The sequence below is a fragment of the Platichthys flesus genome, chromosome 10, assembly GCF_949316205.1.
Source record: "Platichthys flesus chromosome 10, fPlaFle2.1, whole genome shotgun sequence".
Taxonomy (NCBI): domain Eukaryota; kingdom Metazoa; phylum Chordata; class Actinopteri; order Pleuronectiformes; family Pleuronectidae; genus Platichthys; species Platichthys flesus.
This window is the reverse complement of record NC_084954.1, coordinates 24,060,395-24,083,656: the sequence shown is the minus strand read 5'-3', so window position 1 is coordinate 24,083,656 and position 23,262 is coordinate 24,060,395. Positions and strand designations below refer to the sequence as shown.

Genomic DNA, 23,262 nt, shown 5'->3' with positions numbered 1-23,262 from the left:
CAAATAAAGCCTTGTATAATTTGTGTTGGCAGATGGGGGCGTGGTGGGAATGTTGTATACTAGAATCTGACATGCGGAAAGCAAAGAGAGGCCCACCGCGAAGGTGGTGACTGTGACCGAGAGGCTCCACCGCTGCTCTCGAGCAGAGGGCCATGCTGACTCTGGTTTCTCTTCATAACGCACAAGTCTTTCGCCTTTTACTAAAGACTTCCGTGGAGAGGAACAAACATGAGTTGAATCTATTTTTGGCAGGCTTTGCTGTATGGCTGAGCCTTATGAAATTGTGAAAAGTCAAAGAGCTGTCTAGGTCAGCAATCAGGTGTCCACAAAGGAGAGCTTGGGCGGAGGTGATGAGCAGCCATTGTTATGCACACCTACAAACGGGGTACCACAGCAAGGGAGATTTGTGCCAAGAGGTTGGATTGGACATCCAACACTTGTGGATTATCGCTTCTCGGCCTTTTGGCTAAGATCAAGTGTAGTATCTGTTCTTATCAGTTTAATATCTGATATGTCCTCTATATGAGGACTACATATTAAGCAGATTTTTGGCAAGAGGAGCAGAAATTTGGAGCTTGCTCCCTTCTCTCCACGCATCGACCTAGCATTGCAGTGCCGCTGGGAACGGTGCACTCTGTTCTTACCTTGTAGAAAAGCAAACACTCAAACAATTGTGGAGGTTTCAAGGTGAATTCTACACTGGGTCAATGAAACTGAGGGAATGGCCTGGCAGAGTTTGACAAGTGTGCAAAACTGCTCTTATGACTCACTGCCTTGTGAAGTGATTATGCATGACTCTGCACGGGGTCACAATGAGCATCAACTGGATTCCAAATAGAATCAGAAGCATTTGTCAAAAACTGAAACGTGTTTTCACTCAACATCTCCTGGGAGACTTGGTGAGAAAGCAGAGTCCGCTTTTGGACCCAATGTAAGTGGTTCAGGGATGTATCGCTTAAAAAGGCTTAAAAGCCAATCACTAGTCAGGGCAGGAGCAAATAAAGCCTTGTATAATTTGTGTTGGCAGATGGGGGCGTGGTGGGAATGTTGTATACTAGAATCTGACATGCGGAAAGCAAAGAGAGGCCCACCGCGAAGGTGGTGACTGTGACCGAGAGGCTCCACCGCTGCTCTCGAGCAGAGGGCCATGCTGACTCTGGTTTCTCTTCATAACGCACAAGTCTTTCGCCTTTTACTAAAGACTTCCGTGGAGAGGAACAAACATGAGTTGAATCTATTTTTGGCAGGCTTTGCTGTATGGCTGAGCCTTATGAAATTGTGAAAAGTCAAAGAGCTGTCTAGGTCAGCAATCAGGTGTCCACAAAGGAGAGCTTGGGCGGAGGTGATGAGCAGCCATTGTTATGCACACCTACAAACGGGGTACCACAGCAAGGGAGATTTGTGCCAAGAGGTTGGCTTGGACATCCAACACTTGTGGATTATCGCTTCTCGGCCTTTTGGCTAAGATCAAGTGTAGTATCTGTTCTTATCAGTTTAATATCTGATATGTCCTCTATATGAGGACTACATATTAAGCAGATTTTTGGCAAGAAGAGCAGAAATTTGGAGCTTGCTCCCTTCTCTCCGAGCATTGGCCTAGCATTGCAGTGCCGCTGGGCACGGTGCTCTCTGTTCTTACCTTGTAGAAAAGCAAACACTCAAACAATTGTGGAGGTTTTAAGGTGAATTCTACACTGGGTCAATAAAACTGAGGGAATGGCCTGGCAGAGTTTGACAAGTGTGCAAAACTGCTCTGATGACTCACTGCCTTGTGAAGCGATTATGCATGAATCTGCACGGGGTCACAATGAGCATCAACTGGATTCCAAATAGAATCAGAAGCATTTGTCAAAAACTGAAACGTGTTTTCACTCAACATCTCCTGGGAGACTTGGTGAGAAAGCAGAGTCCGCTTTTGGACCCAATGTAAGTGGTTCAGGGATGTATCGCTTAAAAAGGCTTAAAAGCCAATCACTAGTCAGGGCAGGAGCAAATAAAGCCTTGTATAATTTGTGTTGGCACATGGGGGCGTGGTGGGAATGTTGTATACTAGAATCTGACATGCGGAAAGCAAAGAGAGGCCCACCGCGAAGGTGGTGACTGTGACCGAGAGGCTCCACCGCTGCTCTCGAGCAGAGGGCCATGCTGACTCTGGTTTCTCTTCATAACGCACAAGTCTTTCGCCTTTTACTAAAGACTTCCGTGGAGAGGAACAAACATGAGTTGAATCTATTTTTGGCAGGCTTTGCTGTATGGCTGAGCCTTATGAAATTGTGAAAAGTCAAAGAGCTGTCTAGGTCAGCAATCAGGTGTCCACAAAGGAGAGCTTGGGCGGAGGTGATGAGCAGCCATTGTTATGCACACCTACAAACGGGGTACCACAGCAAGGGAGATTTGTGCCAAGAGGTTGGCTTGGACATCCAACACTTGTGGATTATCGCTTCTCGGCCTTTTGGCTAAGATCAAGTGTAGTATCTGTTCTTATCAGTTTAATATCTGATATGTCCTCTATATGAGGACTACATATTAAGCAGATTTTTGGCAAGAAGAGCAGAAATTTGGAGCTTGCTCCCTTCTCTCCGAGCATTGGCCTAGCATTGCAGTGCCGCTGGGCACGGTGCTCTCTGTTCTTACCTTGTAGAAAAGCAAACACTCAAACAATTGTGGAGGTTTTAAGGTGAATTCTACACTGGGTCAATAAAACTGAGGGAATGGCCTGGCAGAGTTTGACAAGTGTGCAAAACTGCTCTGATGACTCACTGCCTTGTGAAGCGATTATGCATGAATCTGCACGGGGTCACAATGAGCATCAACTGGATTCCAAATAGAATCAGAAGCATTTGTCAAAAACTGAAACGTGTTTTCACTCAACATCTCCTGGGAGACTTGGTGAGAAAGCAGAGTCCGCTTTTGGACCCAATGTAAGTGGTTCAGGGATGTATCGCTTAAAAAGGCTTAAAAGCCAATCACTAGTCAGGGCAGGAGCAAATAAAGCCTTGTATAATTTGTGTTGGCACATGGGGGCGTGGTGGGAATGTTGTATACTAGAATCTGACATGCGGAAAGCAAAGAGAGGCCCACCGCGAAGGTGGTGACTGTGACCGAGAGGCTCCACCGCTGCTCTCGAGCAGAGGGCCATGCTGACTCTGGTTTCTCTTCATAACGCACAAGTCTTTCGCCTTTTACTAAAGACTTCCGTGGAGAGGAACAAACATGAGTTGAATCTATTTTTGGCAGGCTTTGCTGTATGGCTGAGCCTTATGAAATTGTGAAAAGTCAAAGAGCTGTCTAGGTCAGCAATCAGGTGTCCACAAAGGAGAGCTTGGGCGGAGGTGATGAGCAGCCATTGTTATGCACACCTACAAACGGGGTACCACAGCAAGGGAGATTTGTGCCAAGAGGTTGGCTTGGACATCCAACTCTTGCGGATTATCGCTTCTCGGCCTTTTGGCTAAGATCAAGTGTAGTATCTGTTCTTATCAGTTTAATATCTGATATGTCCTCTATATGAGGACTACATATTAAGCAGATTTTTGGCAAGAGGAGCAGAAATTTGGAGCTTGCTCCCTTCTCTCCACGCATCGACCTAGCATTGCAGTGCCGCTGGGAATGGTGCACTCTGTTCTTACCTTGTAGAAAAGCAAACACTCAAACAATTGTGGAGGTTTCAAGGTGAATTCTACACTGGGTCAATGAAACTGAGGGAATGGCCTGGCAGAGTTTGACAAGTGTGCAAAACTGCTCTGATGACTCACTGCCTTGTGAAGCGATTATGCATGAATCTCCACGGGGTCACAATGAGCATCAACTGGATTCCAAATAGAATCAGAAGCATTTGTCAAAAACTGAAACGTGTTTTCACTCAACATCTCCTGGGAGACTTGGTGAGAAAGCAGAGTCCGCTTTTGGACCCAATGTAAGTGGTTCAGGGATGTATTGCTTAAAAAGGCTTAAAAGCCAATCACTAGTCAGGGCAGGAGCAAATAAAGCCTTGTATAATTTGTGTTGGCAGATGGGGGCGTGGTGGGAATGTTGTATACTAGAATCTGACATGCGGAAAGCAAAGAGAGGCCCACCGCGAAGGTGGTGACTGTGACCGAGAGGCTCCACCGCTGCTCTCGAGCAGAGGGCCATGCTGACTCTGGTTTCTCTTCATAACGCACAAGTCTTTCGCCTTTTACTAAAGACTTCCGTGGAGAGGAACAAACATGAGTTGAATCTATTTTTGGCAGGCTTTGCTGTATGGCTGAGCCTTATGAAATTGTGAAAAGTCAAAGAGCTGTCTAGGTCAGCAATCAGGTGTCCACAAAGGAGAGCTTGGGCGGAGGTGATGAGCAGCCATTGTTATGCACACCTACAAACGGGGTACCACAGCAAGGGAGATTTGTGCCAAGAGGTTGGATTGGACATCCAACACTTGTGGATTATCGCTTCTCGGCCTTTTGGCTAAGATCAAGTGTAGTATCTGTTCTTATCAGTTTAATATCTGATATGTCCTCTATATGAGGACTACATATTAAGCAGATTTTTGGCAAGAGGAGCAGAAATTTGGAGCTTGCTCCCTTCTCTCCACGCATCGACCTAGCATTGCAGTGCCGCTGGGAACGGTGCACTCTGTTCTTACCTTGTAGAAAAGCAAACACTCAAACAATTGTGGAGGTTTCAAGGTGAATTCTACACTGGGTCAATGAAACTGAGGGAATGGCCTGGCAGAGTTTGACAAGTGTGCAAAACTGCTCTTATGACTCACTGCCTTGTGAAGTGATTATGCATGACTCTGCACGGGGTCACAATGAGCATCAACTGGATTCCAAATAGAATCAGAAGCATTTGTCAAAAACTGAAACGTGTTTTCACTCAACATCTCCTGGGAGACTTGGTGAGAAAGCAGAGTCCGCTTTTGGACCCAATGTAAGTGGTTCAGGGATGTATCGCTTAAAAAGGCTTAAAAGCCAATCACTAGTCAGGGCAGGAGCAAATAAAGCCTTGTATAATTTGTGTTGGCAGATGGGGGCGTGGTGGGAATGTTGTATACTAGAATCTGACATGCGGAAAGCAAAGAGAGGCCCACCGCGAAGGTGGTGACTGTGACCGAGAGGCTCCACCGCTGCTCTCGAGCAGAGGGCCATGCTGACTCTGGTTTCTCTTCATAACGCACAAGTCTTTCGCCTTTTACTAAAGACTTCCGTGGAGAGGAACAAACATGAGTTGAATCTATTTTTGGCAGGCTTTGCTGTATGGCTGAGCCTTATGAAATTGTGAAAAGTCAAAGAGCTGTCTAGGTCAGCAATCAGGTGTCCACAAAGGAGAGCTTGGGCGGAGGTGATGAGCAGCCATTGTTATGCACACCTACAAACGGGGTACCACAGCAAGGGAGATTTGTGCCAAGAGGTTGGCTTGGACATCCAACACTTGTGGATTATCGCTTCTCGGCCTTTTGGCTAAGATCAAGTGTAGTATCTGTTCTTATCAGTTTAATATCTGATATGTCCTCTATATGAGGACTACATATTAAGCAGATTTTTGGCAAGAGGAGCAGAAATTTGGAGCTTGCTCCCTTCTCTCCACGCATCGACCTAGCATTGCAGTGCCGCTGGGAACGGTGCACTCTGTTCTTACCTTGTAGAAAAGCAAACACTCAAACAATTGTGGAGGTTTCAATGTGAATTCTACACTGGGTCAATGAAACTGAGGGAATGGCCTGGCAGAGTTTGACAAGTGTGCAAAACTGCTCTTATGACTCACTGCCTTGTGAAGTGATTATGCATGACTCTGCACGGGGTCACAATGAGCATCAACTGGATTCCAAATAGAATCAGAAGCATTTGTCAAAAACTGAAACGTGTTTTCACTCAACATCTCCTGGGAGACTTGGTGAGAAAGCAGAGTCCGCTTTTGGACCCAATGTAAGTGGTTCAGGGATGTATCGCTTAAAAAGGCTTAAAAGCCAATCACTAGTCAGGGCAGGAGCAAATAAAGCCTTGTATAATTTGTGTTGGCAGATGGGGGCGTGGTGGGAATGTTGTATACTAGAATCTGACATGCGGAAAGCAAAGAGAGGCCCACCGCGAAGGTGGTGACTGTGACCGAGAGGCTCCACCGCTGCTCTCGAGCAGAGGGCCATGCTGACTCTGGTTTCTCTTCATAACGCACAAGTCTTTCGCCTTTTACTAAAGACTTCCGTGGAGAGGAACAAACATGAGTTGAATCTATTTTTGGCAGGCTTTGCTGTATGGCTGAGCCTTATGAAATTGTGAAAAGTCAAAGAGCTGTCTAGGTCAGCAATCAGGTGTCCACAAAGGAGAGCTTGGGCGGAGGTGATGAGCAGCCATTGTTATGCACACCTACAAACGGGGTACCACAGCAAGGGAGATTTGTGCCAAGAGGTTGGCTTGGACATCCAACACTTGTGGATTATCGCTTCTCGGCCTTTTGGCTAAGATCAAGTGTAGTATCTGTTCTTATCAGTTTAATATCTGATATGTCCTCTATATGAGGACTACATATTAAGCAGATTTTTGGCAAGAGGAGCAGAAATTTGGAGCTTGCTCCCTTCTCTCCGAGCATTGGCCTAGCATTGCAGTGCCGCTGGGCACGGTGCTCTCTGTTCTTACCTTGTAGAAAAGCAAACACTCAAACAATTGTGGAGGTTTTAAGGTGAATTCTACACTGGGTCAATAAAACTGAGGGAATGGCCTGGCAGAGTTTGACATGTGTGCAAAACTGCTCTGATGACTCACTGCCTTGTGAAGCGATTATGCATGAATCTGCACGGGGTCACAATGAGCATCAACTGGATTCCAAATAGAATCAGAAGCATTTGTCAAAAACTGAAACGTGTTTTCACTCAACATCTCCTGGGAGACCTGGTGAGAAAGCAGAGTCCGCTTTTGGACCCAATGTAAGTGGTTCAGGGATGTATTGCTTAAAAAGGCTTAAAAGCCAATCACTAGTCAGGGCAGGAGCAAATAAAGCCTTGTATAATTTGTGTTGGCAGATGGGGGCGTGGTGGGAATGTTGTATACTAGAATCTGACATGCGGAAAGCAAAGAGAGGCCCACCGCGAAGGTGGTGACTGTGACCGAGAGGCTCCACCGCTGCTCTCGAGCAGAGGGCCATGCTGACTCTGGTTTCTCTTCATAACGCACAAGTCTTTCGCCTTTTACTAAAGACTTCCGTGGAGAGGAACAAACATGAGTTGAATCTATTTTTGGCAGGCTTTGCTGTATGGCTGAGCCTTATGAAATTGTGAAAAGTCAAAGAGCTGTCTAGGTCAGCAATCAGGTGTCCACAAAGGAGAGCTTGGGTGGAGGTGATGAGCAGCCATTGTTATGCACACCTACAAACGGGGTACCACAGCAAGGGAGATTTGTGCCAAGAGGTTGGCTTGGACATCCAACACTTGTGGATTATCGCTTCTCGGCCTTTTGGCTAAGATCAAGTGTAGTATCTGTTCTTATCAGTTTAATATCTGATATGTCCTCTATATGAGGACTACATATTAAGCAGATTTTTGGCAAGAGGAGCAGAAATTTGGAGCTTGCTCCCTTCTCTCCACGCATCGACCTAGCATTGCAGTGCCGCTGGGAATGGTGCACTCTGTTCTACCTTGTAGAGAAGCAAATACTCAAACAATTGTGGAGGTTTCAAGGTGAATTCTACACTGGGTCAATGAAACTGAGGGAATGGCCTGGCAGAGTTTGACAAGTGTGCAAAACTGCTCTGATGACTCACTGCCTTGTGAAGCGATTATGCATGAATCTCCACGGGGTCACAATGAGCATCAACTGGATTCCAAATAGAATCAGAAGCATTTGTCAAAAACTGAAACGTGTTTTCACTCAACATCTCCTGGGAGACTTGGTGAGAAAGCAGAGTCCGCTTTTGGACCCAATGTAAGTGGTTCAGGGATGTATTGCTTAAAAAGGCTTAAAAGCCAATCACTAGTCAGGGCAGGAGCAAATAAAGCCTTGTATAATTTGTGTTGGCAGATGGGGGCGTGGTGGGAATGTTGTATACTAGAATCTGACATGCGGAAAGCAAAGAGAGGCCCACCGCGAAGGTGGTGACTGTGACCGAGAGGCTCCACCGCTGCTCTCGAGCAGAGGGCCATGCTGACTCTGGTTTCTCTTCATAACGCACAAGTCTTTCGCCTTTTACTAAAGACTTCCGTGGAGAGGAACAAACATGAGTTGAATCTATTTTTGGCAGGCTTTGCTGTATGGCTGAGCCTTATGAAATTGTGAAAAGTCAAAGAGCTGTCTAGGTCAGCAATCAAGTGTCCACAAAGGAGAGCTTGGGCGGAGGTAATGAGCAGCCATTGTTATGCACACCTACAAACGGGGTACCACAGCAAGGGAGATTTGTGCCAAGAGGTTAGCTTGGACATCCAACACTTGTGGATTATCGCTTCTCGGCCTTTTGGCTAAGATCAAGTGTAGTATCTGTTCTTATCAGTTTAATATCTGATATGTGCTCTATATGAGGACTACATATTAAGCATTTTTTTGGCAAGAGGAACAGAAATTTGGAGCTTGCTCCCTTCTCTCCACGCATCGACCTAGCATTGCAGTGCCGCTGGGAACGGTGCACTCTGTTCTTACCTTGTAGAAAAGCAAACACTCAAACAATTGTGGAGGTTTCAAGGTGAATTCTACACTGGGTGAATGAAACTGAGGGAATGGCCTGGCAGAGTTTGACAAGTGTGCAAAACTGCTCTTATGACTCACTGCCTTGTGAAGTGATTATGCATGACTCTGCACGGGGTCACAATGAGCATCAACTGGATTCCAAATAGAATCAGAAGCATTTGTCAAAAACTGAAACGTGTTTTCACTCAACATCTCCTGGGAGACTTGGTGAGAAAGCAGAGTCCGCTTTTGGACCCAATGTAAGTGGTTCAGGGATGTATTGCTTAAAAAGGCTTAAAAGCCAATCATTAGTCAGGGCAGGAGCAAATAAAGCCTTGTATAATTTGTGTTGGCAGATGGGGGCGTGGTGGGAATGTTGTATACTAGAATCTGACATGCGGAAAGCAAAGAGAGGCCCACCGCGAAGGTGGTGACTGTGACCGAGAGGCTCCACCGCTGCTCTCGAGCAGAGGGCCATGCTGACTCTGGTTTCTCTTCATAACGCACAAGTCTTTCGCCTTTTACTAAAGACTTCCGTGGAGAGGAACAAACATGAGTTGAATCTATTTTTGGCAGGCTTTGCTGTATGGCTGAGCCTTATGAAATTGTGAAAAGTCAAAGAGCTGTCTAGGTCAGCAATCAGGTGTCCACAAAGGAGAGCTTGGGCGGAGGTGATGAGCAGCCATTGTTATGCACACCTACAAACGGGGTACCACAGCAAGGGAGATTTGTGCCAAGAGGTTAGCTTGGACATCCAACACTTGTGGATTATCGCTTCTCGGCCTTTTGGCTAAGATCAAGTGTAGTATCTGTTCTTATCAGTTTAATATCTGATGGCAAGACAAGGAAAGGCAGAGACGCAGGTACTGTTTACTGTCGTTTATTCAGTAGCTAGGAAGAACGAACACATGTTCCCCATACGGGAAGTATATATAGCTACAGCCTCTAACATTACCCATCAACCCACTGGGTGAGAGGACACACCCATGAGTGCACGCCACACAGCCCCCCCCCGAACACCCAGAGGGAAAAAAATGGGACAACAGTCAGTACCTCTCAGGGGGTTTAACGAGGCGGCCACAACGGCTACGCCGACCCCCGTCCGCAAACGCAGGGGTGGAACAGGCAGAAGGGACATCATTCACAACAGGCACAGGATCAGGAGGCACAACTGGAGAAAACAACACAGGGGTCTTAGAAGGGGGGCGACCACGACGGGGAACCCGGGCCGGTAGCACCTCTTCGCCAGCCAACAGATGAGCTGGCTTAAGCCTGTCTAACGAAACGCGCTCCCTGCGCCCGCCCATGTCCAGAATGAAACTTTTAGAACCCGCCTCCAACACTCTAAACGGGCCGTCATACGGGGGCTGGAGGGGAAACCGGTGAGCATCGTGACGCACGAAAACAAACCGAGTGGTCGCGAGATCCGTTGGCACGAAAGACCGAGGAGAAAAATGATGCACGGGCACCGGTGCACAAGCGGCCTGTGACGCAGGACGCGCAACAGGAACCGGAAAGGGGGCCGAGCTCTGAGGCAGAAACTCCCCTGGGACGCGGAGCGGCTGACCGAGCACCAACTCCGCAGGCGAGGCATCCAGGTCAGCCTTAGGAGCCGAGCGCAACCCGAGCATCACCCACGGCAACCGATCCAACCAATTTGCATCTGAGAGCGCAGCCCTCAATGACGCCTTAAGCGACCGGTGAAAACGTTCACACAAACCGTTAGCCTGGGGGTGGTAGGCAGTGGTACGGTGAACCTGTGTGCCCAAAGACTTTGCTAGCGCCGACCAGAGATCCGAAATGAACTGTGGGCCTCTGTCAGAGGTGATATCAGACGGTGCACCAAAACGTGAGACCCAAGCTGAAAGAAAAGCGCGTGCCACGTCCGCAGATGTCGTGGAAGACAGAGGAACCGCCTCTGGCCACCTAGTGGTCCGATCTACCATGGTAAGGAGATGTGTAAAACCCTGGGAAGGGGGAAGAGGCCCCACAAGGTCGATATGCACATGATCAAAACGCTTGGCCGGAATCAAAAATGGCTCGAGGGGCGCCCTAGTGTGCTGGTGAACTTTTGCGCGCTGACACGCCACACATGTGGCCGCCCACTCTTTGACCTCTTTGCGAAGGCCAGGCCACACAAACTTCGAAGACACCAACTTCACCGACGCCCGGACACCCGGATGAGAAAGAGAGTGCACCATATCAAAGACCCGACGGCGCCAAGCAACCGGCACCACCGGGCGGGGGCGGCCCGTGGAGACGTCGCAAAGGAGGGCAGGCCCACCATTTTGCACCACTACCTCCTCCAGCTCCAGACCGGTACTCGCAGCTCTCAGTGCAACGATACCCGGGTCCCCAGGTTGGTCGGCAGCCAGTGCTGAAAAATCAACCCCAAGATGCACAGGGCACACCAGCACCCGTGACAGGCAGTCTGCCACCGGGTTCGCTTTACCCGCCACATGTTGGATGTCTGTTGTGAATTCGGAGATCGCAGCTAGATGGCGCTGCTGGCGAGCAGCCCATGGCTCTGTCACCTTCGCCATAGCAAACGTCAATGGTTTGTGGTCAACATAGGCTGTGAAAGGGCGGCCTTCGAGCAGGAAACGGAAATGACGCGTAGCCAGGTACAACGCTAACAGTTCCCGGTCAAACACGCTGTATTTTCGCTCACTGTCTCGCAAACCGCGGCTAAAAAATGCAAGGGGCTGCCACGCACCCGCAACACGCTGTTCAACAACTGCACCTACAGCCACATCCGAAGCATCGGTCGTGAGGGCGATAGGCGCCCGAGACGCGGGGTGCGCCAGAAGCGCCGCGTTAGCCAGGGCAGCCTTAGCCCCCTCAAAAGCCTGGATCCTCACAGGGGTCCAGTCAACCTGGTCCTTAGCTTTCTTAAGCTTCAAAGCACCATACAACGGTTGCAGGAGTTGGGCCGCACGAGGCAAGAAACGATTGTAAAAGTTTACCATGCCCAAAAACTCCTGCAGCGACCTGACCGAGACTGGACGGGGAAAATCCGCAACTGCATGCACCTTCGAGGGCAAAGGAACCGCACCCTGCGACGAAATGCGATGGCCCAAAAAGTCTATGACAGACAGCCCAAACTGGCACTTGGCTGTGTTCACAATGAGACCATGCCCATCAAGGCGCTGGAAAACCTGCCTAAGGTGCGATAAATGCTCATCAACCGACGGGCTGGCCACCAAGATGTCGTCCAAATAGACGAAAACAAACGCGAGGTCACGTAGCACCGAGTCCATCAAGCGCTGAAATGTCTGCGCTGCGCCTTTAAGGCCGAACGGCATTCGCAGGAACTCGAAAAGACCAAACGGTGTAATGACTGCAGTCTTGGGCACGTCCTCTGCCCGCACAGGCACCTGATGATAACCTCGCACCAAATCGATTTTAGAAAAAATTGTCATGCCCGCCAGACGAATTGAAAAATCCTGAACATGCGGAATGGGATAACGGTCATGGGCCGTAATGTTATTTAAACGGCGGAAGTCACCGCACGGCCGCCAAGACCCGTCCGCCTTGGGCACCATGTGGAGCGGCGAAGCCCACGGGCTGTTGGACCGCCTAACGATCCCCAAACGCTCCATGGTAGCAAACTCCTCCTTCGCGGTGGCTAACTTCACGGTGTCGAGGCGACGCGAACGTGCGAAAACGGGCGTACCCGCAGTGGGAATGAAATGTTCCACGCCGTGTTTAGTAACCGCGGCAGAAAATGCGGGCGTTGTCAGCGAAGGAAATTCCGCCAGTAAGCGCTGGAAGACATCCTTTGACGCCGCGAAATTAGCATGTGTTAACGGCCCGGGCCCCCCTGTCTGACACGGAAAAGACGCAAAAGATACAGCATCAATGAGCCTGCGATTAGTTACATCCACTAACAACCCATTAGTGCACAGAAAATCTGCTCCGATAATAGGAACCGTAATGGAGGCTACAACAAAGTCACACAGAAATTTGCGTCCATTGAAACACACAGTCACAGACTTGGTACCAAACGTCTCTATAGCCGAACCGTTAGCCGCTGTCAGACGTGGACCACTGCCACAGGCCGAGAGGTCCGTAGCTGCCGGAGGGAGAAGGCTCTTCTGCGAGCCGGAGTCCACCAGGAACTGATTACCTGATATGGAGTCATAAACGAACAGCAACTCCTCTTGATCGCCAGCGCCCACGGCTGCTACCGAGCGCCGGCTCTTCCGTTTCCCGGTGCCTCGAACGCGCACGGAGGAACACAGCGGCGCGCCTTGCTGCCGAAGCGCTGATGGAAGAAACACAGCTGTCCGCGCTGTCTGCGGGTGGAAACTGCAGCCGTCAATGCCGGAACCTCGTTCTCCAACGTCGGCTGCGAGGACTCCACGGCCACACTCTGCACGGAGACGTTCCTCGAAGTCAGCAGGATCCGGTCCGCCTGCTCAGCCAATCCACGGAAGTCGCCGGCCGCCAAGCAAGAAGAGTTGGCGAGGGCTGCGCGCACCTGCAGCGGGAGCTGGCGCAGAAAGATGTGCGGGAACAGGAAACCACCATCCTCGGAGCCCAGCAACGACAGCATCTCGTCCATCAGGTCCACTGCCGAACCATCGCCCAAACCGGGAAGCGACAGTAGCTTGTCCGCTCTCTCCGCGGCTGACAAGCTGTAGCGCCGGAGGAGAAGCTGCTTGAGGGCGGAGTACTTTCCGCGCTGCGGCGGGGCTCGCAGGAGCTGCATCACGCGCCGGGTGGACTGCTGGTCCAAAGCCGCAACCACCAAAAAATACCTGGAGTCGTCTGCCGTTACTCCTCGCAGATGGAAAAGAGCCTCGACGTGCAGAAACCACGGCGCCGGGTCGTTCTGCCAAAACTCCGGCAGTTTAACGTGCTCCGCGGAGCTGGTCGGTCGCGGAAGCTGCGGCGCCATGGACGTTGAGGAGACACGGTCCGCGGGCGCCGGGGAAGAAAATACGTCCTCCCCCGATGAGGAAGGGACACCATCCTCCTCTACCTCGAACATGTTCAAAAAACGGGGTCACCAATGTGGCAAGACAAGGAAAGGCAGAGACGCAGGTACTGTTTACTGTCGTTTATTCAGTAGCTAGGAAGAACGAACACATGTTCCCCATACGGGAAGTATATATAGCTACAGCCTCTAACATTACCCATCAACCCACTGGGTGAGAGGACACACCCATGAGTGCACGCCACAATGTCCTCTATATGAGGACTACATATTAAGCAGATTTTTGGCAAGAGGAGCAGAAATTTGGAGCTTGCTCCCTTCTCTCCACGCATCGACCTAGCATTGCAGTGCCGCTGGGAACGGTGCACTCTGTTCTTACCTTGTAGAAAAGCAAACACTCAAACAATTGTGGAGGTTTCAAGGTGAATTCTACACTGGGTCAATGAAACTGAGGGAATGGCCTGGCAGAGTTTGACAAGTGTGCAAAACTGCTCTTATGACTCACTGCCTTGTGAAGTGATTATGCATGACTCTGCACGGGGTCACAATGAGCATCAACTGGATTCCAAATAGAATCAGAAGCATTTGTCAAAAACTGAAACGTGTTTTCACTCAACATCTCCTGGGAGACTTGGTGAGAAAGCAGAGTCCGCTTTTGGACCCAATGTAAGTGGTTCAGGGATGTATCGCTTAAAAAGGCTTAAAAGCCAATCACTAGTCAGGGCAGGAGCAAATAAAGCCTTGTATAATTTGTGTTGGCAGATGGGGGCGTGGTGGGAATGTTGTATACTAGAATCTGACATGCGGAAAGCAAAGAGAGGCCCACCGCGAAGGTGGTGACTGTGACCGAGAGGCTCCACCGCTGCTCTCGAGCAGAGGGCCATGCTGACTCTGGTTTCTCTTCATAACGCACAAGTCTTTCGCCTTTTACTAAAGACTTCCGTGGAGAGGAACAAACATGAGTTGAATCTATTTTTGGCAGGCTTTGCTGTATGGCTGAGCCTTATGAAATTGTGAAAAGTCAAAGAGCTGTCTAGGTCAGCAATCAGGTGTCCACAAAGGAGAGCTTGGGCGGAGGTGATGAGCAGCCATTGTTACGCACACCTACAAACGGGGTACCACAGCAAGGGAGATTTGTGCCAAGAGGTTAGCTTGGACATCCAACACTTGTGGATTATCGCTTCTCGGCCTTTTGGCTAAGATCTAGCCAGGTGAGAAGGGTTTGCGGAAGTGGATTGTCATAATGACGTCAGCAACAGTTTCACAGCAGGGACTTCCCGTGCTGAAAAATACTTTGAGATTCATTTGGAAGAGTACTGAAGTTTTTTTGGATAGGAGAGAATTTGGAGTTAATATTCTTTTTGGAGCCTTGTCCCTCAAGATAGATGACCTCCTCTGCTTGCAGAGAAATGCCACCGACCGTTTTTTTGATGTTACGTTCTATAATCTCACCAAGATGGAGGAAACGAAAAGGTTGGCTGATCGTTTGGCTGATGGACCACTGAGGGAGTACCAGATTCAAAGCCTTTGCCGAACTGGTGAGCGGGTTATCACAATTCATAACTATAATCCCTGGGTAACTGAAGAAGCAACCAGATACTTCCTTTCTAAGCATGTGACAGTGATTTCGAGCATGAGGGAAATCAGGGACTCTCTTGACGTTTGGACTGGAAAAAGACAATGTCGTGTGCGGCTGAAGGATGACCCAGATGGTCACGATGGCTACCACCACCCCCCTGCCTCCTTCACCATAGGCACAAATAGAGGATATCTGTACTACTCGGGCCAGCCTATTTACTGCAGAAAATGCACAGACTTTGGTCACACGGCAGAATCCTGCACGCAGGTGAGGTGCAGAAATTGCAAGGGTCTAGGACACAAAATGGGGACTTGTGACCGTTCCAGAAAATGCAATCTTTGTGGGTCTGAAGGACATTTATTTAAGCACTGCCCTGAGGTCCGCTCCTCCTATGCAAGCATTGTAAGGCGACCAATGTGCGAAGATCCTGATGCCTCCTCCCTGAGAGCAATTAACGAGGTAATTGATCAAATGTTTGGTGACAATGAGATTGAGGCAAATGTGGTTGATCCACCTGAACGAGCACCTCCCCCAGAGAAGAAGAAGGGGGAGGAGACTACAACCTCAGAGGAGAGCCAACCTGTTCCTGAGTGGACCACAGTGGAAAGCAGGGGAGGCAAGGGGAAAAAAAGGAGGATCGAGACAAGCGCTGTGCCCCTGGGAGTGGATAGCGTGTTCAGTGTTCTTTCTGAGGTTGTGGAGGAGTCGCAGGAGGAAGGGGAGATGGAGGGGCTGCAGGTGAACAGCGATCAGGATGTGAAGGCTGCTGCCAGGGTGGATGGGCTGGAGGGTGGAAGCATGGACAAATTCCAGTGCAGACTGAGGTGACAGACTCTGACGGCAGCATGCCCCCGTCCGGGTGTGTCCTGGTGGAGTCCCTGGCTCCGAACAACTCTGACAGGGATTTGGTTTCAGAGCAATGCTCATTGCTTCCAGAGGGTAATACCCCCAACTCAAGGCACGCGGTGCCCGAGGAAAAGACACATAGGGAAGGCATTGAATTTGACTGTGAAGTTGAAAATTAGAGAAAACACAGTGTCTCGTCTTTGATGGTTTGTTTGTTTGTTTTGTTTTTTGTCTCATTCCTCATTTACCAGAATGTCCTCATTACATATAGTTTCCATAAATGTTAGAGGTTTGAGGAACAAGGCCAAAAGGGAAGTGGTCTTTTCTCATTTATGTTCAATCAACTTTTCTTTATGCCTTTTGCAAGAGGTCCACTTGAAAAATGAAGACGACGTGAACCTATTCTCAAAAGAGTGGACCAAAGGTGAATCTAGGTGGAGCATTGGGGGGGTCCATTCATCTGGGGTGGGAACACTATGTGGGAATAATGAAGTCCAAGTGGTTGGCAGTTTTTCAGTGGTACAGGGGAGGGTTTTGGTAACAGATATTGACTGGAAGGGAAAGGGGTTAAGAGTTATTAACATATATGCCCACTCTTCTCCAAAGGAGAGAAGGGAGCTTTTTCTTAGTCTGGACACTGCTTTCATGACCAACCGCCATGTGGTAATTGGAGGAGACTTCAATTCCCAAAGTGAGGGCAGCAAGGCCGATGCCAGTTTAATAAATATTGTTACAAAGTATAATTTGGTGGATTCATATAAAAAAGCTAACCCAGACGATCTTGGCTTCACATGGTCAAATAGTAGAGGGGCGAAGAGTAGGATAGACTATATATTTTGTCCGGTAGAATTTCAGGTGACAGGGGCGAAAGTATCACCAGTTTTTTACACAGATCACAACATGCTCTCAGTAAAACTAACCTCAATGATGATCAAAAATGGTAAAGGGTATTGGAAATTAAACAACAATATTCTAGAGCTCCAGCAGTTTAGGGTAGCATTAAAGTGTTTTCTAAAAGATTGCTTTCATATGAGAGTATTTTATGAAAATGTCTGTGAATGGTGGGAAAGCACAAAGCTGCGTATTAGATACTACACACAGAATTACTCAAAAGAATCAAGGAAAGAGGAATTTAAATTATACTACCGACTGCAAAAAGCCATAAATAAATTAATGGAACAGAGAAATGCAGGTGGACAAAATGATAAGGATTTGCTGAAACATTTGCAAGATAAACAGAGGTTATTTTTTCACAACAGAGCAGAGGCCTATAAATTCCGGTGTCTTAGAGAGAAGTGGGAGAGTGACGAAAAGTGTTCCCCCTACTTCTTTAGACAGTCCAAAGCACAGGAAAAGAGGAGGAGCATAGTTTCCGTTTTAAATGAAACAGGTGAGGAGATTAACGATCCTGATGGGATTGCTCAAGTTATCTCTAATCATTTTTCTACGTTTTTTAAAGCAGAAAAGGTTGACTACATGAAAGGTGCAACATTGTTAGACAATATAGACAGATTCATACCTGAAGATCTGAGAACAGAGCTAGATAAAGATTTTACTTTAGAAGAAATCCTGAGGGCAACCATGTCTTTGAAAAAGGGCAAGGTGCCAGGAATAGATGGGATCACAAAAGAATTTTATATAATATTTTGGGAAGACATTGGGTCATGGCTGTTAGAGTTGTTCACTTATATATGTACATCTGGGATTATGGGGGAATCCATGAGAAAAGGGGTGATATCCCTGCTGTTTAAAAAAGGTGATGTCAACAAAATATCAAACTACAGGCCTCTAACAATGCTTTGTACAGATTATAAGATTTTTAGTAAGGTTTTGACAAACCGTTTGGTGTCAGCTCTACCCTTAATCATCGGCTCAGATCAGACATGTGCAGTACCTGGCAGGCAACTAAACTGGAATTTACAAATGCATAGAGATATATTATCTTATTCTCAGGACAGAAATATACCACTAATTGTCCTCAGTCTTGACCAGGAAAAAGCCTTTGACAGAGTTGATCACAATTTTTTGTTTAGGACACTAAAGAAATTTGGCTTCGGTGCTAGATTCAGGAGTTGGTTTAGGATTTTATACACAGAAGTCGGAAGCAGTGTTAATGTTAATGGCAACCTTGGTGAATTCTTTAAACAAACCAGAGGGGTCAGACAGGGATGTCCAGCATCAGCCCCCTTGTATGTGCTATTCATTGAAACGCTGGCATGTGCAATCAGGAAAAATGTTAACATCAAGGGTATACAGCTGCCTGGTGGTGAATCCTTGACCATATCCCAGTATGCAGATGACACTGTACTGTATTTAAAAGATGATTTCTGTCTGCGCGAAGCTATGCAGGTCATCGACACATTCTCAGTTGCTTCTGGTTCTAGAGTCAATACAGGAAAATCCCAAATCAAATACTTTGGAAAGTGGAAGGACAGAGTTGATAACCCTTTAGGGTTCTCTCTGTGTGCGGGGCCAATGACTTTACTGGGAATATCCTTTGGAAATAACAATGATGGAGAAACTAATTGGGAGACAAAATTGGGAAAAGTGCTGAAAAAACTAAATATGTGGAAATTAAGAAGGCTGTCCATTAGTGGTAAGATTTTGGTTATTAAATCTGATTTATTGCCGACATTACTTCATGTGGCTTATATTTTCCCCATGCCGGCTTTAGTTTGTTTAAAACTTCAAAAATCTCTGTTTCAGTTCATATGGGGAGGGTATGAATACATTAAAAGAGCTACAATGTATCAGCCGGTCGAAAGAGGTGGTAGGGACATGCCAAATTTAGGTTTGAAGTTCAAAGTTTTGTTTTTTTCAAATACATGTAGAATAATGTTAAACCCACCTGAACACAAATGCCAACCATTGATTAAATTCTGGCTCTCTATTCATCTGAGACCTCTTGTGGCGAAATGGGAAAACAGTTTTCCGAAAGCAGAGGTCATGCCAGATCATTATAAAAAAATGATAAGTTGGGCAAAGAAATACAAGGAGTGTTGGAAAAGAGATTCAGTAGTTAATCACAAAAAGCTGTATGAAACGTTGATTGCTAAGTTTGACCCTAAAGATGGTTTGCATGTTCATAGTGACGTGTGGAGAAGAACCCAATGCAAGAGTCTAGAAAACAGATTAAGAGATTTTAATTGGTTGGTGCTTCATAGGAAATTACCTGTGAGGAATACTCTATTTAATCATGATTTAACATTAAATAGGATATGCCCAAGACGTGGATGCAATGGGGTAGAAACCGTGGAACATGCATTATTTGAATGTCCCTTTGCAAAACAATTGTGGAAGAAATTGGGCCAAAGATTCGGTTTTCTAAAAGAGGTGAACTGGGAAAAAGTTCTGTTCATGGATTTTAGTTTAGAGGGGGACAAAGGTGTGTGCAAAGCCTTAGAACTTACATCAATTGTGAAGGCTAAGTTATGGGAGGTAAGAGGTAGTATAATAAATGAGACGGAAAAGTGGTCGATAGAAAACACTACACACAGTATTGAAGACATTATGCGGCGAAAACTTAAATTGGAGGCGAGCAAATGGGGCATCGACTCAATTAAAGATCGATGGAAAATTATTTTTGACAATCTGTAGACTGAACTCATGAAAGAGTCTTTTATTGTACCTCCTCTTATTTTCTTTTAGTCCGATAGAATTCTGGAGGTCTTAAGGTGTGGAGAGATGATGATCTTTGTAATGTAAAGTATTGTACCGCTCATGAGTGAATTAAATAAAAAAATATTCCAAAAAAAAAAAAAAAAAAAAAAAAATCTGTTCTTATCAGTTTAATATCTGATATGTCCTCTATATGAGGACTACATATTAAGCAGATTTTTGGCAAGAGGAGCAGAAATTTGGAGCTTGCTCCCTTCTCTCCACGCATCGACCTAGCATTGCAGTGCCGCTGGGAACGGTGCACTCTGTTCTTACCTTGTAGAAAAGCAATCACTCAAACAATTGTGGAGGTTTCAAGGTGAATTCTACACTGGGTCAATGAAACTGAGGGAATGGCCTGGCAGAGTTTGACAAGTGTGCAAAACTGCTCTTATGACTCACTGCCTTGTGAAGTGATTATGCATGACTCTGCACGGGGTCACAATGAGCATCAACTGGATTCCAAATAGAATCAGAAGCATTTGTCAAAAACTGAAACGTGTTTTCACTCAACATCTCCTGGGAGACTTGGTGAGAAAGCAGAGTCCGCTTTTGGACCCAATGTAAGTGGTTCAGGGATGCATCGCTTAAAAAGGCTTAAAAGCCAATCACTAGTCAGGGCAGGAGCAAATAAAGCCTTGTATAATTTGTGTTGGCAGATGGGGGCGTGGTGGGAATGTTGTATACTAGAATCTGACATGCGCAAAGCAAAGAGAGGCCCACCGCGAAGGTGGTGACTGTGACCGAGAGGCTCCACCGCTGCTCTCGAGCAGAGGGCCATGCTGACTCTGGTTTCTCTTCATAACGCACAAGTCTTTCGCCTTTTACTAAAGACTTCCGTGGAGAGGAACAAACATGAGTTGAATCTATTTTTGGCAGGCTTTGCTGTATGGCTGAGCCTTATGAAATTGTGAAAAGTCAAAGAGCTGTCTAGGTCAGCAATCAGGTGTCCACAAAGGAGAGCTTGGGCGGAGGTGATGAGCAGCCATTGTTATGCACACCTACAAACGGGGTACCACAGCAAGGGAGATTTGTGCCAAGAGGTTAGCTTGGACATCCAACACTTGTGGATTATCGCTTCTCGGCCTTTTGGCTAAGATCAAGTGTAGTATCTGTTCTTATCAGTTTAATATCTGATATGTCCTCTATATGAGGACTACATATTAAGCAGATTTTTGGCAAGAGGAGCAGAAATTTGGAGCTTGCTCCCTTCTCTCCACGCATCGACCTAGCATTGCAGTGCCGCTGGGAACGGTGCACTCTGTTCTTACCTTGTAGAAAAGCAATCACTCAAACAATTGTGGAGGTTTCAAGGTGAATTCTACACTGGGTCAATGAAACTGAGGGAATGGCCTGGCAGAGTTTGACAAGTGTGCAAAACTGCTCTGATGACTCACTGCCTTGTAAAGCGATCATGCATGACTCTGCACGGGGTCACAATGAGCATCAACTAGATTCCAAATAGAATCAGAAGCGTTTGTCAAAAACTGAAACGTTTTTTCACTCAACATCTCCTGGGAGACTTGGTGAGAAAGCAGAGTCCGCTTTTGGACCCAATGTAAGTGGTTCAGGGATGTATCGCTTAAAAAGGCTTAAAAGCCAATCACTAGTCAGGGCAGGAGCAAATAAAGCCTTGTATAATTTGTGTTGGCAGATGGGGGCGTGGTGGGAATGTTGTATACTAGAATCTGACATGCGGAAAGCAAAGAGAGGCCCACCGCGAAGGTGGTGACTGTGACAGAGAGGCTCCACCGCTGCTCTCGAGCAGAGGGCCATGCTGACTCTGGTTTCTCTTCATAACGCACAAGTCTTTCGCCTTTTACTAAAGACTTCCGTGGAGAGGAACAAACATGAGTTGAATCTATTTTTGGCAGGCTTTGCTGTATGGCTGAGCGTTATGAAATTGTGAAAAGTCAAAGAGCTGTCTAGGTCAGAAATCAAGTGTCCACAAAGGAGAGCTTGGGCGGAGGTGATGAACAGCAGCCATTGTTATGCACACCTACAAACGGGGTACCACAGCAAGGGAAATTTGTGCCAAGAGGTTAGCGTGGACATCCAACACTTGTGGATTATCGCTTCTCGGCCTTTTGGCTAAGATCAAGTGTAGTATCTGTTCTTATCAGTTTAATATCTGATATGTCCTCTATATGAGGACTACATATTAAGCAGATATTTGGCAAGAGGAGCAGAAATTTGGAGCTTGCTCCCTTCTCTCCACGCATCGACCTAGCATTGCAGTGCCGCTGGGAACGGTCCACTCTGTTCTTACCTTGTAGAAAAGCAAACACTCAAACAATTGTGGAGGTTTCAAGGTGAATTCTACACTGGGTCAATGAAACTGAGGGAATGGCCTGGCAGAGTTTGACAAGTGTGCAAAACTGCTCTGATGACTCACTGCCTTGTAAAGCGATCATGCATGACTCTGCACGGGGTCACAATGAGCATCAACTAGATTCCAAATAGAATCAGAAGCGTTTGTCAAAAACTGAAACGTTTTTTCACTCAACATCTCCTGGGAGACTTGGTGAGAAAGCAGAGTCCGCTTTTGGACCCAATGTAAGTGGTTCAGGGATGTATCGCTTAAAAAGGCTTAAAAGCCAATCACTAGTCAGGGCAGGAGCAAATAAAGCCTTGTATAATTTGTGTTGGCAGATGGGGGCGTAGTGGGAATGTTGTATACTAGAATCTGACATGCGCAAAGCAAAGAGAGGCCCACCGCGAAGGTGGTGACTGTGACCGAGAGGCTCCACCGCTGCTCTCGAGCAGAGGGCCATGCTGACTCTGGTTTCTCTTCATAACGCACAAGTCTTTCGCCTTTTACTAAAGACTTCCGTGGAGAGGAACAAACATGAGTTGAATCTATTTTTGGCAGGCTTTGCTGTATGGCTGAGCCTTATGAAATTGTGAAAAGTCAAAGAGCTGTCTAGGTCAGCAATCAGGTGTCCACAAAGGAGAGCTTGGGCGGAGGTGATGAGCAGCCATTGTTATGCACACCTACAAACGGGGTACCACAGCAAGGGAGATTTGTGCCAAGAGGTTAGCTTGGACATCCAACACTTGTGGATTATCGCTTCTCGGCCTTTTGGCTAAGATCAAGTGTAGTATCTGTTCTTATCAGTTTAATATCTGATATGTCCTCTATATGAGGACTACATATTAAGCAGATTTTTGGCAAGAGGAGCAGAAATTTGGAGCTTGCTCCCTTCTCTCCACGCATCGACCTAGCATTGCAGTGCCGCTGGGAACGGTGCACTCAGTTCTTACCTTGTAGAAAAGCAATCACTCAAACAATTGTGGAGGTTTCAAGGTGAATTCTACACTGGGTCAATGAAACTGAGGGAATGGCCTGGCAGAGTTTGACAAGTGTGCAAAACTGCTCTGATGACTCACTGCCTTGTAAAGCGATCATGCATGACTCTGCACGGGGTCACAATAAGCATCAACTAGATTCCAAATAGAATCAGAAGCGTTTGTCAAAAACTGAAACGTTTTTTCACTCAACATCTCCTGGGAGACTTGGTGAGAAAGCAGAGTCCGCTTTTGGACCCAATGTAAGTGGTTCAGGGATGTATCGCTTAAAAAGGCTTAAAAGCCAATCACTAGTCAGG

The 23,262-nt window shown here is 47.2% G+C and overlaps 27 non-coding genes and 2 pseudogenes across 27 annotated transcripts; all 29 read left to right on the top strand.

Moving 5' to 3' along the window:
• The first annotated feature begins 156 nt into the window (after positions 1–156).
• On the top strand, positions 157–269 carry LOC133963239 (U5 spliceosomal RNA). Its single transcript, XR_009922748.1, has one exon. It is a non-coding gene; the product is annotated as a U5 spliceosomal RNA (small nuclear RNA).
• Positions 270–446: 177 nt separating this feature from the next.
• LOC133964141 (U2 spliceosomal RNA) lies at positions 447–638 on the top strand. Its single transcript, XR_009923610.1, has one exon. It is a non-coding gene; the product is annotated as a U2 spliceosomal RNA (small nuclear RNA).
• A 513-nt stretch (positions 639–1,151) lies between these two features.
• On the top strand, positions 1,152–1,264 carry LOC133963236 (U5 spliceosomal RNA). Its single transcript, XR_009922746.1, has one exon. It is a non-coding gene; the product is annotated as a U5 spliceosomal RNA (small nuclear RNA).
• A 177-nt stretch (positions 1,265–1,441) lies between these two features.
• Positions 1,442–1,633, top strand: LOC133962929 (U2 spliceosomal RNA). The gene has a single exon (XR_009922493.1). It is a non-coding gene; the product is annotated as a U2 spliceosomal RNA (small nuclear RNA).
• Positions 1,634–2,146: 513 nt separating this feature from the next.
• Positions 2,147–2,259, top strand: LOC133963235 (U5 spliceosomal RNA). Its single transcript, XR_009922745.1, has one exon. It is a non-coding gene; the product is annotated as a U5 spliceosomal RNA (small nuclear RNA).
• A 177-nt stretch (positions 2,260–2,436) lies between these two features.
• On the top strand, positions 2,437–2,628 carry LOC133962928 (U2 spliceosomal RNA). The gene has a single exon (XR_009922492.1). It is a non-coding gene; the product is annotated as a U2 spliceosomal RNA (small nuclear RNA).
• A 513-nt stretch (positions 2,629–3,141) lies between these two features.
• Positions 3,142–3,254, top strand: LOC133963234 (U5 spliceosomal RNA). Its single transcript, XR_009922744.1, has one exon. It is a non-coding gene; the product is annotated as a U5 spliceosomal RNA (small nuclear RNA).
• Positions 3,255–3,431: 177 nt separating this feature from the next.
• Positions 3,432–3,623, top strand: LOC133962634 (U2 spliceosomal RNA). Its single transcript, XR_009922215.1, has one exon. It is a non-coding gene; the product is annotated as a U2 spliceosomal RNA (small nuclear RNA).
• Positions 3,624–4,136: 513 nt separating this feature from the next.
• LOC133963233 (U5 spliceosomal RNA) lies at positions 4,137–4,249 on the top strand. The gene has a single exon (XR_009922743.1). It is a non-coding gene; the product is annotated as a U5 spliceosomal RNA (small nuclear RNA).
• A 177-nt stretch (positions 4,250–4,426) lies between these two features.
• On the top strand, positions 4,427–4,618 carry LOC133964140 (U2 spliceosomal RNA). Its single transcript, XR_009923609.1, has one exon. It is a non-coding gene; the product is annotated as a U2 spliceosomal RNA (small nuclear RNA).
• Positions 4,619–5,131: 513 nt separating this feature from the next.
• On the top strand, positions 5,132–5,244 carry LOC133963232 (U5 spliceosomal RNA). The gene has a single exon (XR_009922742.1). It is a non-coding gene; the product is annotated as a U5 spliceosomal RNA (small nuclear RNA).
• Positions 5,245–5,421: 177 nt separating this feature from the next.
• LOC133964139 (U2 spliceosomal RNA) lies at positions 5,422–5,613 on the top strand. The gene has a single exon (XR_009923608.1). It is a non-coding gene; the product is annotated as a U2 spliceosomal RNA (small nuclear RNA).
• Positions 5,614–6,126: 513 nt separating this feature from the next.
• Positions 6,127–6,239, top strand: LOC133963231 (U5 spliceosomal RNA). Its single transcript, XR_009922741.1, has one exon. It is a non-coding gene; the product is annotated as a U5 spliceosomal RNA (small nuclear RNA).
• Positions 6,240–6,416: 177 nt separating this feature from the next.
• On the top strand, positions 6,417–6,608 carry LOC133962821 (U2 spliceosomal RNA). Its single transcript, XR_009922391.1, has one exon. It is a non-coding gene; the product is annotated as a U2 spliceosomal RNA (small nuclear RNA).
• A 513-nt stretch (positions 6,609–7,121) lies between these two features.
• Positions 7,122–7,234, top strand: LOC133963230 (U5 spliceosomal RNA). The gene has a single exon (XR_009922740.1). It is a non-coding gene; the product is annotated as a U5 spliceosomal RNA (small nuclear RNA).
• Positions 7,235–7,411: 177 nt separating this feature from the next.
• On the top strand, positions 7,412–7,603 carry LOC133962633 (U2 spliceosomal RNA). The gene has a single exon (XR_009922214.1). It is a non-coding gene; the product is annotated as a U2 spliceosomal RNA (small nuclear RNA).
• A 512-nt stretch (positions 7,604–8,115) lies between these two features.
• Positions 8,116–8,228, top strand: LOC133963229 (U5 spliceosomal RNA). The gene has a single exon (XR_009922739.1). It is a non-coding gene; the product is annotated as a U5 spliceosomal RNA (small nuclear RNA).
• A 177-nt stretch (positions 8,229–8,405) lies between these two features.
• LOC133962918 (U2 spliceosomal RNA) lies at positions 8,406–8,597 on the top strand. Its single transcript, XR_009922482.1, has one exon. It is a non-coding gene; the product is annotated as a U2 spliceosomal RNA (small nuclear RNA).
• A 513-nt stretch (positions 8,598–9,110) lies between these two features.
• LOC133963228 (U5 spliceosomal RNA) lies at positions 9,111–9,223 on the top strand. Its single transcript, XR_009922738.1, has one exon. It is a non-coding gene; the product is annotated as a U5 spliceosomal RNA (small nuclear RNA).
• Positions 9,224–9,400: 177 nt separating this feature from the next.
• On the top strand, positions 9,401–9,502 carry LOC133963092 (U2 spliceosomal RNA; annotated as a pseudogene).
• A 4,316-nt stretch (positions 9,503–13,818) lies between these two features.
• LOC133963109 (U2 spliceosomal RNA) lies at positions 13,819–13,945 on the top strand (annotated as a pseudogene).
• Positions 13,946–14,458: 513 nt separating this feature from the next.
• LOC133963227 (U5 spliceosomal RNA) lies at positions 14,459–14,571 on the top strand. The gene has a single exon (XR_009922737.1). It is a non-coding gene; the product is annotated as a U5 spliceosomal RNA (small nuclear RNA).
• A 5,167-nt stretch (positions 14,572–19,738) lies between these two features.
• Positions 19,739–19,924, top strand: LOC133963010 (U2 spliceosomal RNA). Its single transcript, XR_009922557.1, has one exon. It is a non-coding gene; the product is annotated as a U2 spliceosomal RNA (small nuclear RNA).
• Positions 19,925–20,437: 513 nt separating this feature from the next.
• LOC133963225 (U5 spliceosomal RNA) lies at positions 20,438–20,550 on the top strand. Its single transcript, XR_009922735.1, has one exon. It is a non-coding gene; the product is annotated as a U5 spliceosomal RNA (small nuclear RNA).
• A 177-nt stretch (positions 20,551–20,727) lies between these two features.
• On the top strand, positions 20,728–20,919 carry LOC133964138 (U2 spliceosomal RNA). The gene has a single exon (XR_009923607.1). It is a non-coding gene; the product is annotated as a U2 spliceosomal RNA (small nuclear RNA).
• Positions 20,920–21,432: 513 nt separating this feature from the next.
• On the top strand, positions 21,433–21,545 carry LOC133963224 (U5 spliceosomal RNA). Its single transcript, XR_009922734.1, has one exon. It is a non-coding gene; the product is annotated as a U5 spliceosomal RNA (small nuclear RNA).
• Positions 21,546–21,725: 180 nt separating this feature from the next.
• On the top strand, positions 21,726–21,917 carry LOC133962900 (U2 spliceosomal RNA). Its single transcript, XR_009922466.1, has one exon. It is a non-coding gene; the product is annotated as a U2 spliceosomal RNA (small nuclear RNA).
• Positions 21,918–22,430: 513 nt separating this feature from the next.
• Positions 22,431–22,543, top strand: LOC133963223 (U5 spliceosomal RNA). Its single transcript, XR_009922733.1, has one exon. It is a non-coding gene; the product is annotated as a U5 spliceosomal RNA (small nuclear RNA).
• A 177-nt stretch (positions 22,544–22,720) lies between these two features.
• On the top strand, positions 22,721–22,912 carry LOC133962594 (U2 spliceosomal RNA). The gene has a single exon (XR_009922177.1). It is a non-coding gene; the product is annotated as a U2 spliceosomal RNA (small nuclear RNA).
• The last annotated feature ends 350 nt before the right edge of the window (positions 22,913–23,262 follow it).